General features: G+C 40.2%; 1 long non-coding RNA gene across 1 annotated transcript; it reads right to left on the bottom strand.

The window, feature by feature from the left end:
* Window positions 1–9579: 9579 nt before the first annotated feature.
* On the bottom strand, window positions 9580–15214 carry LOC114550367 (uncharacterized). The gene is made up of 3 exons (XR_003691688.1): window positions 15074–15214; window positions 10754–10862; window positions 9580–9699 (listed from the first exon to the last, which is right to left on the bottom strand). It is a non-coding gene; the product is annotated as an uncharacterized LOC114550367 (long non-coding RNA).
* Window positions 15215–15895: the final 681 nt, after the last annotated feature.

The raw sequence follows: 15895 nt of genomic DNA, 5'->3' as shown, positions 1-15895 counted from the left end.
GAGTGTCATCTGATTACCAGGAAGGACAGATTTTCAGGAGAAGAAACTGATCTGTTCGTGCGTGAAGTGAAAGCGCGCGAGCATATCATATCATAATACCATTTGACATTGTAATATTTTTATTTTTTATCTTTTGCATGTTTGTGCACGAGCCAAGACGCATTTTACTAATGCACTGTTAAAATAACAATAAAATGCAGTGTTATTGACTTTAGACCAGGTTTTTGTTGGTCAATGGCGGTATCACTTTCCCCTGCCTCAAGATAGCAATACGCCAAGAATGCACCTGAACGCACCTCCCTGTAAGACCAGCATGCCCATGGGAGCACAGATGGGCGCAGGTCCATTTGCTATTTAAACGACGTAGGCGCTGGACGGGAAATTGACAACTTCGTCGGTCTAAAATTAGCAAAGACACTTGTGTCGGGCTTTGCGCTGCCAGCACCGGTGGCAAGATAGGGCCCACAAAATTAAAAGAGCATAAAAAGAAATACATAAACAAAAAAACATGCAATTCTTTTTTTTTTAATAACTTCATATTTTATCAAATTAAATAACATAAAACAACTGCAGGGATATCACTAAAGTGACTGTGCATTGACTGATTTATGTGTTAACATATTTACTGTGATGGGATGTAAAACTTCTGCTTCAGATTTACTTGGTCTCAACCCCTCAAAGTCTTGGTCTTGTCTCGGTCTCGATACACTCTGGTCTTGGTCATCAGGTATTATGGTAGATTAGATTAGAGCCATATTAGGGATTAAACGTCAGAATATCTTCAACTCTGCTGCTTCGATTTTGACTATTCTTTTTCGAAGACATGCTCTTTTGAGTCCCCCAACTTCATGGATGTGTAGTACTAAATCACTTTAAAGTGAAGAAGTATAGAGTGACACAGGTTAGCTCTACTATACAGCATGTTTGTACGCACACGCTCCTGTGTGTACAAAATTAAACACTACCAGGTTAAATAGCTGATCCTCAGAGCATCAAAGAATCACAGCTCTAACATTATTGAGACATAGTGGATTTATATTTTATGTCTGGATATAATTCACTCGTTAGCATTTGAATTGCTATTAAATTTAGTGAGGAGCACATAATGACCTGTTCAGGATTTAAAACTCAAAGTGTTGAGACTTAACTGTTATTGGCAGAACAATGACTTTGTATCCCATCAGGTGCTATGTAATTGTTTAACCTCAATTGTTTTGCAATCTCTGAGAGAAATGCCTTCTTTAGACTTATCAAACCATTTCTATTTATTCTGTGTATGTCAATGACCTTTACTTGTGACTAGGGCTGCTCGATTATGGAAAAAATAATAATCACGATTATTTTGGTCAATATTGAAATCACGATTATTTAACACGATTACTCATTAACATTTGGATATAATGGATAGTGTCCAGGGTATAATCTGTTATTGTCCTTTATCTCACAGAAAGAGTCTTTGGATCAGAATAAAATCTGTTTTACTACTGTGAGTCGGTTCAGCTTTACAGATATCACACATAACGTTACACAGCTAACGAACAGTTCCACAGACATAACACAATGTGCATCTCACATCACATGTTCACTCACTATGACCACTACTACTGTCATTACTAAACATTGTGCCAAAATATCAACAATAATGTCGCCGTCAGTGGGCTTATTTGCCAGCTAACCTTAGGAAAAATCCAGCATATAGACGGTACCTTAGAGTAACGTTACGTGAAACAGGTGATTTAACGTCCCTGCTCATTTACATGCAGTTTAACAACAAAACTAAATGCTGAGGGAACATTACTATGTTTTTTCATGTTGGTTTTGAGCAGTATGCCTATGCACCCCCACTAAGCTGGAAAAAGTTTTAAACAGTAAGTGAATACAGCGTGTCGGGGGAATACAACGTCTATAGACAGTATACAGCGGGGGGGGGCAAAGGCAGAGGGACCGCAGGGTTAGCTAACGTTAGCTGTTCCCAGACAACTGAGTTGGTTTTGCCATTTTTTGCTCACCAAACGCTGCTGCCATCTTTACTCATGCTGAGTTTTTAAATTCCAGCGGATGATATGCACACGACTTGCCTCCCTGACTGGCTTCGGGAGGGGCGGATGTGCGCATCATTCAGAACATAAGACAAAATAGGAGTGTTCCTGCAAAAAAGAACACGGCAAAATAATAGTTTTTTCGCAATTATACTATTTTGGTGATCGTTGGGAGCCAAGATCGAAATTGAAATCGAAATTCAATTAATTGTACAGCCCTACTTGTGACATGAAGATTTGTTTTCAAAGTTTCAGCCACACTCTTACTACATGTAGCTCCTGTTCACTAAGTTCTAAACACAAATGCATTGTTACATGCAACCCGGCAAGGTAGACAGAGATGTAGTAATCTTATGAATCTGAAACTGGCCCAACGTAAAACTAAGTCCTGATACCCAACCTTAATGACCAGCCTGGGAGAGACTTTAACCATCTTAAAATTGAAAACAGAGAACAGCAGCTGTTGCATTGAACTCCAGTGTCTGTGGATCAAAGCTGTGCTGCACTGTGGTTAGACACACAATGACGGCTCTTGTTTCCGGCGCTCTGCTGAAAAAAAAACCCGAAAATGAAAGCAAAATTGAATGCCGGCAGAGAATGAGAGAAGAAACACATGGAGTAAATAGACTTTAAAGGAAGACGATGGGATGTGATTTCATTGGACACTGAAACCATTAATACCAGACACATAGATTTCTTTTAAGGTTAGCATCTTTTTTAGGACCCAAACCCCTCCTTAACAGAAACTCTGGGGTGCACGTGTATTGCACATTGTGGTTGAACATGTTTTATATGTGTGTGCTAAATGCAACAGTCTGTCTCACAGTATCCCAATATACTTTAAGGCCGTGACACATCAGGCTGATTATCGGCCGTGGGACAGTCTGGCGACGTCAGTGACTCAAATCGGTTCGGTGTGTCCCGTGTTGTCGTCCGTCTGGGGGGCTGTCGGCGTTCATTTTGGCCGACCTGACATGTTCAGTCGGCGGCAGGGCCGTCGGGACTCACCCGGAAATGACGAGCGGAATGAGGTGACTACAGTCTCTCAAAATCTGATGAAAATCTTTTAAACTTTGTTGATCTGAAATGAAGACAGATTCAGCAACTGCATGGACTATTTCTCGCTTAAAATGTTTTCAGAAACACGTTTCAGTGAACTATTTTAGTACAATATGAGATCGTATTCTGAACAAGCCGCCATGACAGTCTGGTCTGAATATCCATAGACAGTATATAATGGACCAATAGACCCCGTTGCTCTGGACGGAGACCAGTGAAGGCTATTAGAAGCACTTTTCCGGTGATCTCTTGCTTTACTGAGCAGCCTCCAACTGAGAGAGACAACGTAAATGTGACGTGAGCAACGTGTCTGAAAGTTGGAAGTCTTCTGGTAGCTGTGCCAAGAGAAATCTCAATCATTCCCAATCTTACAGAGACGGAGAGTGTAGGTATATGTAAGGAGATAACATAGACACAGGCTAATTATTGCTAACTAACATGCTAGTTAACATTAGTAATTAAACCTAAACAGCTAATTTAAGTCGAAACTGCCTGCGAGCTTCTCCTGTACTATACGGTAATTCCTCTACTGTGCGACAGTAAGTCACTTGGTTATGACACAATCGTTAACTTATTTTTACAAAAACGTCTGCTACGGAGCTATAACGTGAGGTACAAGGTAATGAAGCCTTTTATACATTGTCGTGTTTCTTTAGAAATAAACAATGGACAAATAGAGTCTTTAAACGCTTCAGATGTAAAGTTATTCGCAGTCAAGTGACGTAAAAACAAATGGCGGTCAGTGTAATGCTAACAAGAGGTGATCGCTTTGTAGCAACAAAATGGCGCCATCGGAGGTTCGGGTCCTGAAGCGAAGCTTAAAAATTATTTTAAAGTCTCTAGTATAGGTCAAGCTCCATAAACACTGAATTCTACACTTTCCTTACTGTTCTAACTTTGTAGTCTCCAAGCCCAAGCGGACATTACTTTAGTCATTTATTGTTTTTCAGGCTTGACAAAGCTACTTTAAAGCCAGAGCAGAGCTTATACCTGTGTGTAGTACTTTCTGTAATTGTCTTTTAGATGTAAAATCACTGGAGTGCCACTTGAACATTTGCAAAGTATACAGAAACTTATGGACAATCAGTTTCATATGAATTAATATATGCTTAATTTGAATATGAGCATCCAGGTATAAGTCAAGCGTTGTTCTTTGTGTGTGACTCTGGTATTTTAAAAGGGTTAGAAACTACCGAACCGATCGAGACACACCAGCAACTCCTGTGTTCTACAAGGTTAAAATGAAGGAAAAAAACAAACTTTTTTGTTAAAAGGAGTCTGGTGGCTTTGAAGAGAGCATAGATAACTGCTTCATTTCCCCCCGCATAAACTTAAACAGTAAGTGGCTAAAAGATGTTTAGCTGCTGCCCCGTCCACAACAGTACATTGCTCCCTGGAGTTACAAAAATAAAACATAGGGCCCTATTTTAACAATCTCAAACGCAAGTATGAAACGCAAAATGCAAGTGGCTTTGTGGGCGGATCTCGGCCGCTGTTGCTATTATACCGGCGGGATAAATGAGTCTTGCGCCCGGCGCAAATCTAAATGGGTTGGTCTGAAGTAGCTAGGTGTGGTTTGGGCGTAATGTGCAATAAACCAATCAGAGTGTTATCTCACATTCCCTTTAAGAGCAGGCACGCTTGTTCCATGGCGGATTGCTATTATAACATCGGACTTGCCTGGCGCACGAGATGCGACAAAGTAATAAATGCCCGTCTTGGCCGGGTGGCGATGTTGCTGCGGCCTCTTGGGGACATCTCCTCAAGTCTGGAGAGGATTGCTGCAGCCATGGAGCGTGGGCCTCCAAACGCACCACCTGCTCCTGTTGCCCCTTTGTCTCCCCCCCCACTCCATCTCCGTCCACCCGCTCCACCAGGAGCACATCGCGCATTGCCACTCCCGGACCAGATCCCGCTGTAGTTCAATATCACGTCTCCTTAAGTCCTCTAATATTTCCTCATTTATATCATCAACACATCCATGATTCATGGAAATGTTGTGTAAAACACAACAAGCCACAAAGAATGCTGCGACTTTTTGAGGACTGTACTGTAAAGTGCCTCCTGACCTATCCAAACACCTGAAGCGCATTTTCAGTAATATTTCCCTTTGTAATTATGTATGGTTTGCAAAAATGGGAACTGCGTCCGTTTAGATGAGAGAAGTGTATGCGCGTTATGGCCAAGCATGCACCTCTGAAATAGCATCTGAATAACGCCCCACTCACTTTAGACTAGCACCACTGACTTTAGACCAGGTTTTTCCTGGTCTGTGGTGGAATTGTTTTCTGAAACTGCAAAATAGCACCAGGTAACGTTTGCGCCGGAACACGCCTCCTCTTTTCGCTGAACCACCCCCGGGAGCGCAAATACATTCCCTAATTTACCGACGTGCGTCTGTGGGGGGAAAAGTCTGCTCTGTGTCGGGTGCAAAATAGGAATGATACATGCGTCGGTGTACAAAGGCAATTGCGCTGAGTGCAAGATAGGGCCCATAGTTTTATTTTCCTGTATCAGGAATATCGCCTTTCTTAGTCTTTCCACAGAAATCAAGCTTTAAAGTGTGTGCAGCTGCCGGTGGATTTTTTGGTCTGCATGTCTGTCACATCACACATCACATACAGTACTGTATGAGCCTAGCATCTGTCCTTGTCACCTCCTTATGCTCTCAAGTTGACCTTTGACCCTGAGCAGGCTTCCACAGACGCCCGCTCCTCACTGAGGCCAAACTGATAGCCAGACCATCCCTGTCCACTAAAGTCAATCAGAAAACATTTCTCCCCTCAGAGGAATTTGTCACAGCAGTGACCACATCCTCATAAGTCATCGCCTTCCCTGTAATTCTGCTGCGGGGGAAATGGTGGATTTATTGCTGCTGTGTGTCCGATAAGAAACTAATGAGGGTGATAAAGTAACTGTAGGCCTCAGTACTTCCTGAGTGATCAAAGGAGCGTTGCCTGACTGCTCTAGTGAGTCAGAGCCTTCATCGTCACCGTGCAGCACACTCAGCGTTTCCATGTTTCTGTCTATCCATTCTGGGGAAATGTGTCTCATTCAAACAGTACTGTGAAGGAGTCAGCACTGATAACAAAGGACTCACACACACATTCTTGTTCTTAGTATCATTTCAAATAATCTCCTGACAATATTCCTTCAAGTTATTTCTATTCTTTCTTTCTTTCTTTCTTTCTTTCTATTTTCTTCTTTTTCTGTTCTACTGTAAGGTCTGGTGTTGGTCATGGTTTAACTTATTTTCTAATGTAAAACAAAAGTGTGTGTGGGTAAGTATACACGATATTGTGGCCAGGATGGCTCAGTGGGTAGAGGAGGCGCACGTATACTGAGAGGTTTATGCCTCGATGCAGAAGTCTGGGGTTCGAGACTGACCTGTGACAGTTTCCTGCATGTCTTCCCACTTTCTCGCCTAGCTTTCCTATCAATTAAAGGCAGAAAAGCACAAAAAAAACTTTAAAAATGTTTTTAAAAAAGTATACACTACATATATATACTTATATACTGTATATCATATAACCACTGATGTTACTCTCTGCACAAATGTTGCAAGAGGTCATGTACTACACTCACACACAGCCACGCTGCTGACACGTGTGTGTGTCTCGGCCAAGAGAGAAAGAGGGACAGAGAGTACTCTACTCTAACGTTCTAACGCTGGGTTTTACAGGCTTTTTTTTTCTTCCGCTATCACTCTGCAAAAGTAAACGCAAAGTCAATTTTGGACAACAGATTTTCTATGCTAATTTCAAGGCTGCTGCTCTGCACTTTGTGACAGTTCCTATAATCAACAGATCCCTTTAAAAGACACCTCGATCCTTTCCGATTTCTCTAATATCTCTGTGGTACTCATACTGGTTCCTACTAAAAACTGGTCACAACAGTTACAAAGTACAAAGTGCATTTTCTGGGGACTATTTTCAGCAGTGGATCAATACACTGCGCTGTAGTGAGTATTTCAAGCAGTAGGACGGTGTATATGGGCTTAAGCCAAAATAAACTACAGTGCACACACACACACACACACAATACTTGTTAGGTGAGGTATATTTTAGACGCAGTGCAATGGCAAAGACAGTGGTGTGCAAACTGAGGCAAAGATGCATAGTGCATGGACAGTACAACGTAACTGTAAAAATCCAAATGCCATACTACCTGGCTTATTTTCTACTCTAGTCACACAAGGATGATGGTAGGTCCCAAAAACTAGTCTTACTATCAGTACCCAGGTTATACTGCTGTCCTCTCCTGCCATCTCCAGCTCTTCATCCTCTCAATGTGCACCAGCCTGATTCTGATCACAATCACATTTGACAAAAGCTAAGATGAAAGCATGGACAAGCTGCTTCTTTATTACAGTAGGCGGCTTGACTCCACACAGCCCGCTTTGCTCCATGTAGTACTGTGGTGAAATATCGACCGGAGCAAGGCCTCGGCTGACCACTGCACAGATAACAGTAACTAAGTGATAGATCTTTCAATAGGATCCCTGAAGAGGGCCTTTAAAACAGATCTCTGCCGTCTGACAGCCAGAACTAAGTGCCGGCAACGGCCTTTGTGATGTTCACTCTTATCTATGATGTATCAAGCTGTATTCGTGACTGCTCGCAAAGTGCTATAACCTGTGTTCCAGCACCCCGAGGTTATATTCTCGCTGACTGTTCAGGCTGCAGATGGGTTCCTCAGATCTGCCCTTTTCCTCCCTCCTCCTCCCCCTTCTCTACCTGTCAAACACTGCAAGCTTCAGCCAACACAAACGCCTGGTTGGTATTGATGGACAGAGACAGCTGTAGTGGAAATACAAAACGTTTGAACACATGCACACACACACACACACACACACACACACACACACACACACACGACTGTTTATAGAGGGTGAAACCAGAGCTGGGGAGCAGATTAACAACTTTACTTCCAATTAGCCCACTCAGCAGGAGAGGAAATGGCTCTAACTGGCCTTCTGCTTCCTTTCTTCTCTGTGTACTTGTCCCTATACAAGTAGGAGTGTGTGTTGGCTCACTCTGATCTAATTCTAAAGTGTTCAGCTCTGCTCTCTACAGCTGTCGATGGCTGTCACATGTTGCCCTCACTTCCTGTTCATGTAAAAGCTCTTCAGAGCCCGACATGGAGGCCTAGAGGGGGGTTGGAAGTGTGTGCTTACCCCACACACACTATAACACTACTGTTGGTAAGTTTAATCGTGGTGGGAATCCCCAGAGGCCCCACGATACCATATATTATCATGATACTTATGTCACGATACGATATTATTGCGATTTTAAACATGTTGCGATATTCTGCAAAATTGCAATTTATTACCTTTTTTTCCAACTTCAAATTATGTCATCAAAGGCAAACTTTGTCAGCATCTGTTTTATCTAAAAAGATGCATTTGTTTGTTCATCTCACTTCAATTTTATTTAATAATTTTAATTAATAAAAAGAAAGTTAGGCAAAAAGTTAAATTCTCATGTGCAATTTATATAAAGAAAGATCGATACTTGGCGTCCATGTATTGATACAGTGCTATGCTGTATCTTCACCGAGTAAACAGGAGGACTTGACGTGGTGAAATGACATTACCCCAGAGCGCAGTGTGAAAATGAGGAGCGGGCACTAGCCCTATCAGCTAACCCGCTAAATTTCCTAGGGAAACGCTGTATACGGTTAAAAAAAAAAAATAAAATGACCTAGCTGCACCTGCTAGCAGCAACTTATAGCAAATTAAAACCCTGTGAAGCCAATAAGCCAAGCTTTTGCATGGCAAAAACTAAGGCTTAAAGAACAAAACTGCATGAGAACGAAAACACTAAGGCACAAGAACAAAAGGGATGAATACAATGTCTTCACACAATTAACTAACAGTGTGGGCACTCCACCTCACCAGACTACAACAACCAGTAACTTCAGCTCCTAATGCTACAATAACTTGATGCCATTTGCTTAAAGGAATGAGTAATTTAAAGGGACCTAGTCATTTAATTTGACAGCACAAAAGGCTCATTTGAGGGATCAAAATTACTACTTTGTGCACACTTATTATCAAAAGTGGGCCATTATTATGATGGGCTCTGTAGTTTTCAGTCTATCTGCCTCCCTTTGACAATTAAACAAAATAGAATAAAAAAAAGACTTAAAATTTAATAGGAGTGTTCGAGCCACAGTGATTAACTGATTTGCTGACTGACAGATTTGTTAGCGGGTTTGTGAGGTGAATCTATTTATATTTCCCAGTAATAGTGTAAAATGTCCCACTGATGTGTCATACTGTATGATGGAGGATAAATTCAAAGACCAACCAGATATAACTGATATTGCATCATCTTGACAAAGTTACACAGCACAGAGCTAACAATAAGCCTGAGTCATTTACCGGTGCAGCTTTGTTTCTGTAGAACTTCCACTTCTCACCTCACTCCCTGTTTTTTTGCTCTCTTCCCTGTGGGTATTCTCCTACCTCATGAGGATCCCAGGCGCAAATGTGTTGTCTGCTTAACAGTGCTCTGTCATGCCCCAGCCTCCTCTTCCTCGCCTTTTGTTGCCATAGAAACCGTCAGCCATGGAAAAGTGCAAGCGAGCAGATCGTCTGGAGAAAGGACAGTGAGCGGTAGTGATAGTCGGCCAGGCCACACTACAAGGCAGCGGCCAAAAAACAACAACAACAACAACAACAACAACAACAACAACAACAACAACAACATTTTTGAGGATGGTTTGTGTTATCCGAGCAAATGCTGTTCTACGGTGCTGAGGTCAGGTTTGTGGGATGGTGTCAGGTCCTCATATTTCTGGTGATTTTAGCACTTTGAGGCGGGAAGTAATAACCATGAAAAGTACATTTATTAGTCAAGCTACTTCCAACAGTAAAACAAACCCATGACTACAGGCCTTTTCAACAAAAGATCCAGGAACTTAAGTGTCTAAATGCAGAAACATTTTAAAAACTTTCAGGCACATTTAAGCTTGTTTTTGTTGTTTTACTGTGATGAGAAGGCAAATTAGGTGATGATGCCAGTTTATTACAATGTGGGTATGTAAGATTCTTGAAGATTTGCATGTGCAGCTTCTCAAACTTAATCTCAATAGTTTATGGCCCATCAACAATTAAAAGTAAGTAAGGCTTTTTTACAGGAAAAAAACAACAAAATCAAAACTGGGTCCAAAGAAGAAAAGGTTCTGTTCCAGTGGTCCAAACAGGGCTATAGACAATCGACTTGTTAAAATCACTGGCTGCCAATCAGAGCAGTAGCCAACAACTTTTGACCACTAGTAGTGTTATGGAGCAACATTTTACAAGTTAGTCTATATCCTCGACCTTTCACTTCCGGGATTGGCCCGTTGTCGCCGGAAATTCCGCCGTATGTCCGGATTTCCATTACCTACCTACTTGATCTATACTTTGATATGAACAATGCACAGTTAAATATTAAAAAGAATCGGTGATGCAGACATTTTATGAGAAATGAAATGCACTCAAGCAGGAGGAAATATTATAGTTATCTGAGCTATTTTCTCTTGGTATAGCATTTTAATGCCATCTTTTTAAAATCGTACCAGCTGAATGTAGTTCCATCTAGTGTTTCATGTGTAATTTCAGGAAAACAGCGAGAACTTAGAAGAGACTGTAAGGAGTGTCTTACTTCTTCAGCTTGAGAAAAAATATACGCTGCTTCCCGGGTTGCTGAGACCAACTGACTTGTCTCCTCTCCTATGTCAGATGTCTCATTCTCATACTGTAGTGAAACCAACCTGCAAACCAAAGCAAAATGCTTGTGTGAGCTAAAAAAACTCAACAGCAACAAGTCATTTCATAAAAGGCCTTTTACACATGCCATGGCAGGAAATCACAGGTGTAATTAATAAATTTTTAACGACGACTGCTTACTGGCTCACCATCTTATTGGGATACTGAAAGCACAGCATCATTAATGTTATTAGCTACACCTGTGCTCTTTCTACTATGACAAATCAGAAGTCCTGATTTATGTATTTACTGATATTAAAATGGAGAATACGTATTGTGCATACTTTACACAGAGTGAGCATCAGCTTCTTGTGGAAGTATGATAACGTGAAACACATTATTTGTAAAAGAAAAAGAAACACGGCCAATGTAACCAGCAAGAGAAGGCGTGGCAGACGATCGCAGACCAACTGAATGCGTAAACAGCCTAAAAATATACAGTACATTTACTGACCACTGCTCTGAATTGAACCCATCATAAACATACCATTCAAGGCTAATTATTTGCACAAATGAACAGTTGTACTCTTTGCCTTAAAAGTGAGGAGAAGACTTTCAATGCTAAAATAGGTCTATGATGCGTAAATATCTCTCTCCCTCTCTCTCGTATGGGCTAAAACATAACAAGTAAGTAACCTAAGTAACATTAACTTCCACTGCTCGCTTTTCAGGCAAAGTGTACAACAGTTTGTTTGTGGAAAAAATTAGCTTAACTCTTTGAATGGTTTCATTTAAGAGCAGTAGTTCATAAATGTATATTTTTAGATATATCATTCAGTCGGTCCGCTATTATCTGCCACGCTTTTTCTCACTGTATTTTTTTCTTTACATATTATATGCTTTGCTTCCTCGTAGGCCTATATATGGTCATAGAAAAGTCACTGACGAAATTAGAATCTGAAATCTAGAAACTATGAAGATAATTAAGTGATACATTTAATGCACACTGTAAACAATGACTGTAACAAAGTGTATTCATTTATTTTCCCCCAGGAAAATATAAGGTCAAAAACCATTGGGGTGTCCTCTCCCTGTTGTTTCATTGAGTAGCCTCAACTATAGTTACTGCCTGGTCCAGTGAACTAAGACTATAATTAAGCAGGATTGTACAATTAGGATAGCTTTTTATAATTGTACAATCCTCCCAAATTGCAGTACACTGGAGAGAACACACATTGTGTGCTAATAATGTCAAATTAAATGCACATGGAAGAGGAACATACATGATCCTTTGTTAAAGAATACAAAAAGAAATAAATCAACAAAAATAATTAAAAGGTGTATTGTTCTCTGACCAATCTGCCATTGTTGGAACCACTAACATGTGTACAGCACTTTATATATTATCCTCTCACCGCTGACTATATTTAAAACACATTTGCAACTGTATCAGCCTTTTCTAATTATCTCAACAACTGCCATAATCTATTCATCAAACTTCTAACAACAATATGAACAGCAGTTTTCATCCAGCAATATAGCAACTGTCACATGAATAATTGTAAAAAAAAAATAAATAATGGTCACAACTTTAAATAATAACAGTGCTTAACTGAACAGCAATATGCACCTGCATGTATTTTAATGCAGGCTAATACAAATAAGGTAAAACCACTGCTGGGTGAACAGAAAAGGCTCCAGCATTAATAAATCCTGGCTGTTAGCCGGGTCAGGCTAGGTGCACAGAATAAATCTCCATGATAACTTAGGTGCCTCTGCTTTTGTGCAACCAAGTTAAGGCTATAAATTCACAGTGTTTCCTTTAGAATTTTTTTTTTTATTCACCTCTATTCACAAACACAATGAGGCATATTTTCAGTTGTGATTGAACTATATTTTTTAAGTTACTATATAGGCCAACTTTGAGCTTGACATATAGCAGGGCTCGACATTAAGGCTTGTCCGCTTGTCCGGGACAAGTGGATTTTTTGTAGGACAAGTGGAAGAGAAATGTACTTGCCCCACTGGACAAGTTAAAACTCAAACAAAACAAAATGCCACTCATTTCGTCAATGTTACAGAATTGAAACAAATACATATTTTACCCCACAATCCCGGGCAGCGGGTCGGCGGGCCGCTAACGTTAGACCCAGCCCGCTGTTCAGCGCATTCTCCGAAAGCGAAGCAGCATGAAAGCACGGCGAGCTAGCCGGTGTTAGCTTGCTAACTCCACCTTAACGTTACCTCCTCGCTACATCGTTCACAGAAAAAAAGCTGAAAACAGAAGTCACTCGTGGCGATAGCAATGTGCTTTGTGTGGATGAAGCATTATATACGTTATTATGTGCCACTCATTCCGTTTATGTTACAGATTTTACTTTACCGATTTGAAACAAATACATTAACTAACGTTAGACCCAGCAGCAGCGGGAGAGCGGACCGCTGACGTTAGACCCAGCCCACTGTTCAGCTCATTCTCTGTAAGCGATACAGCAAGAAAGCACCGCGGAACCAGCAAGCCAGGCAGCCGGTGTTAGTTTATTTAACGTTAGCATGCTAACTACGCTTTAACGTTACCCCGTCCCCACATCGTTCACAGAAAACGAGCCGAATAAAGCTGTCACTCGTGGCGATAGAAGTGTGCTTTGTGCGGATGAAGCATGAAGTTAATTTGACTCTTGACGGCTGGCTCTCTGCCTCGTAACGTTACTAGCTGCTCCGCTACTCGTTTGTAGCGGATTAAATATCAGGTAATAATCAACTGTAAAGTAGCTACACCTTTTTAAAGGATCCCTTGGTAAGTGAAATTGTAGAAAGAAAAAAATAACACGCTGACCCCAACATTTAGTGGCAAAATCCATTGTTATGTCTACAGAATTATTTTAGATATAGTACAAGTTCAAGTCACCACTACCTCTGGTCAAAATATTGAATTAGTATCTCAATATATTGACTCAGTATCTCAGAATATAAATAAAGAATATCAAAGTAATGAGAAACTATAAAATATTGACTTAATCTCAATATATTGGCTTAGTATTGTAATATATTGACTTAGCAACTCAACATATTGGTTCAGTATCTCAATATATTGATTTAGTAACTCAGAATATCTCAATATATTGACATAGTAATTTAGAATATTGACTAGGAATCTTAAAGTAATGAGAAACTTTAAAATATTCACTTAGAATCTCAATATATTAACTTCTGCACACCGGTGTGCAAAGTATAACTTTGTATTATGAGTCTGGAGATCCTTTTTTCTTGTTGAAGGGGAAATCTATTCTTGGGACACATTTGTTTCTACTGTTTAAACTGAATTGTATTAATGTTGATAGTGTTTGGATGCTTTCAATGGTTTCTTCAAATTCTGCATTAGCAAAACACAAAAGAAATTATAAAATGATGAATCTTTACCCGGACAAGTGACTTTTGTTCATGGACAAGTGAAACGTAAATGTACTTGTCCGAAGGACAAGTGCCTCAAAAAGTTAATGTCAAGCCCTGTATAGGCTAAGCATTCTGTAGCAAATAACAATAAACCCACTATTAATTACATTATCTTAATAATAAAACGTTCTCCAACTCTAACAATGCAGCCCTATTTCTGATACCGTGGGGGGCAGAAATGTTGCCTTGGGGGAGCCACCACGGTCAAATCAACATAGAGGAAACACTGAGATAACTGGAAAATCCCAGTTTAATCCCTAATCCTGGTTTTGTGCAATACCCCTCTGCACTTGTTAGCTAATGTTAGCGTACGTTAGTCAAATATAATGTTTGGACCACTTCACCATAGCTAGCTGACTGACTGACTGACTGACGTTTCCGGGAGATTCCTTTCCACCCGGTTCCCACCATTGGATTCTCTTAAATACATCCATTGTTCCCACCCATTGACATATGTTCCCACCCTGAGCACTATGTAAGAGCAAAATGGCCGCCGTGTAAATAGTCAAGTGACATCTCTTCCCACTGTCCGTGTGACGGGGGACGGGGGCTAGCTAATTAGGTAAGCTAACTAGAAACACCTGCCTACGTGGCCAGAAACTTCAAAGATAAAGTTAGTTTAAATTATTGTTTAAAGCATCTGCCCTCATCTTTACTAAGAGCTCCTCATTAGTAAACCACTGGATTTTACTATGTCCTTTTAAAAACAAATATGAACGAAAACAGCAAATATTTCAACAAGCTAGCTAACTTGCTAGCTTTTTAACTAGCATTGTCTCACTCACATACCAGTAACTTGAAGTACAGTAAAGTATTTACTTACTTCAAGTCGTCCATCTTCAGCAGTAGGGTTTTAGTAATGAATGAGTGATAACCACTGTTATAATTTTAATTTAAACTTTTAAGCATTCATATTATAATGTCTGTATTTTTGAGTGCCAATAGCATCTAAGATGTCTCTCTCTGCTCAATCTCCAGTTTTTCTGATAGAATATCGCTGGCAGTTTTTCTGACCAATAGAAGGGTAAACCAAATTAGACCCCGCCCCTGAAACAATTGTCATGTTTTGTGATTGGTGTCTGGAATGCCATTTTATTCACTATTAAATAAATATGTCTATGAAATACATCGGGAAATAAATACATTATTTACTAAATTAATGTATAAATACGTCAATATATTTCAGTAAATAAATAGTTTTTAAAAACATTTTTAAAGGGATGTTTTTCAAATGAAATTTTATTTATTTCATGTGATTTTTAATTATAAGTCTGCATTAATCTTTTTCAGTGGACTTCTGATTTCATAATGCCACATTTATTTATTTCACTCTCTTTTTATTTGCATTTCTTATGTTCAAATGAAAGGGGCATTTTCTCACAGATTCCGACCAAAGCCACTGGCTAGGCACTGCCGTGCTCCCAGCATTCCTCTGTTTCTCCTATAGACAGTATATATTAATGGACCAACAGATCCTGTTGGTATGGAGGGAGACCAGTGAAGGATATTAGAAGCACTTTTCCGGTGAGCGCTGAGCGTTACTGCGCAGCCTCCAACTGAGCTTGAAGACGTAGATGTGACGCGAGCAACCTGTCTGAAAGTTATTATAAGTCTTCTGGTAGCTGTGCCAAGAGAAATCTCAATC

Source organism: Perca flavescens, chromosome 23 (assembly GCF_004354835.1).
Source record: "Perca flavescens isolate YP-PL-M2 chromosome 23, PFLA_1.0, whole genome shotgun sequence".
Classification (NCBI taxonomy): domain Eukaryota; kingdom Metazoa; phylum Chordata; class Actinopteri; order Perciformes; family Percidae; genus Perca; species Perca flavescens.
Note: the sequence above shows the minus strand (reverse complement) of the source record. Positions and strands in the feature narration are given on the sequence as shown.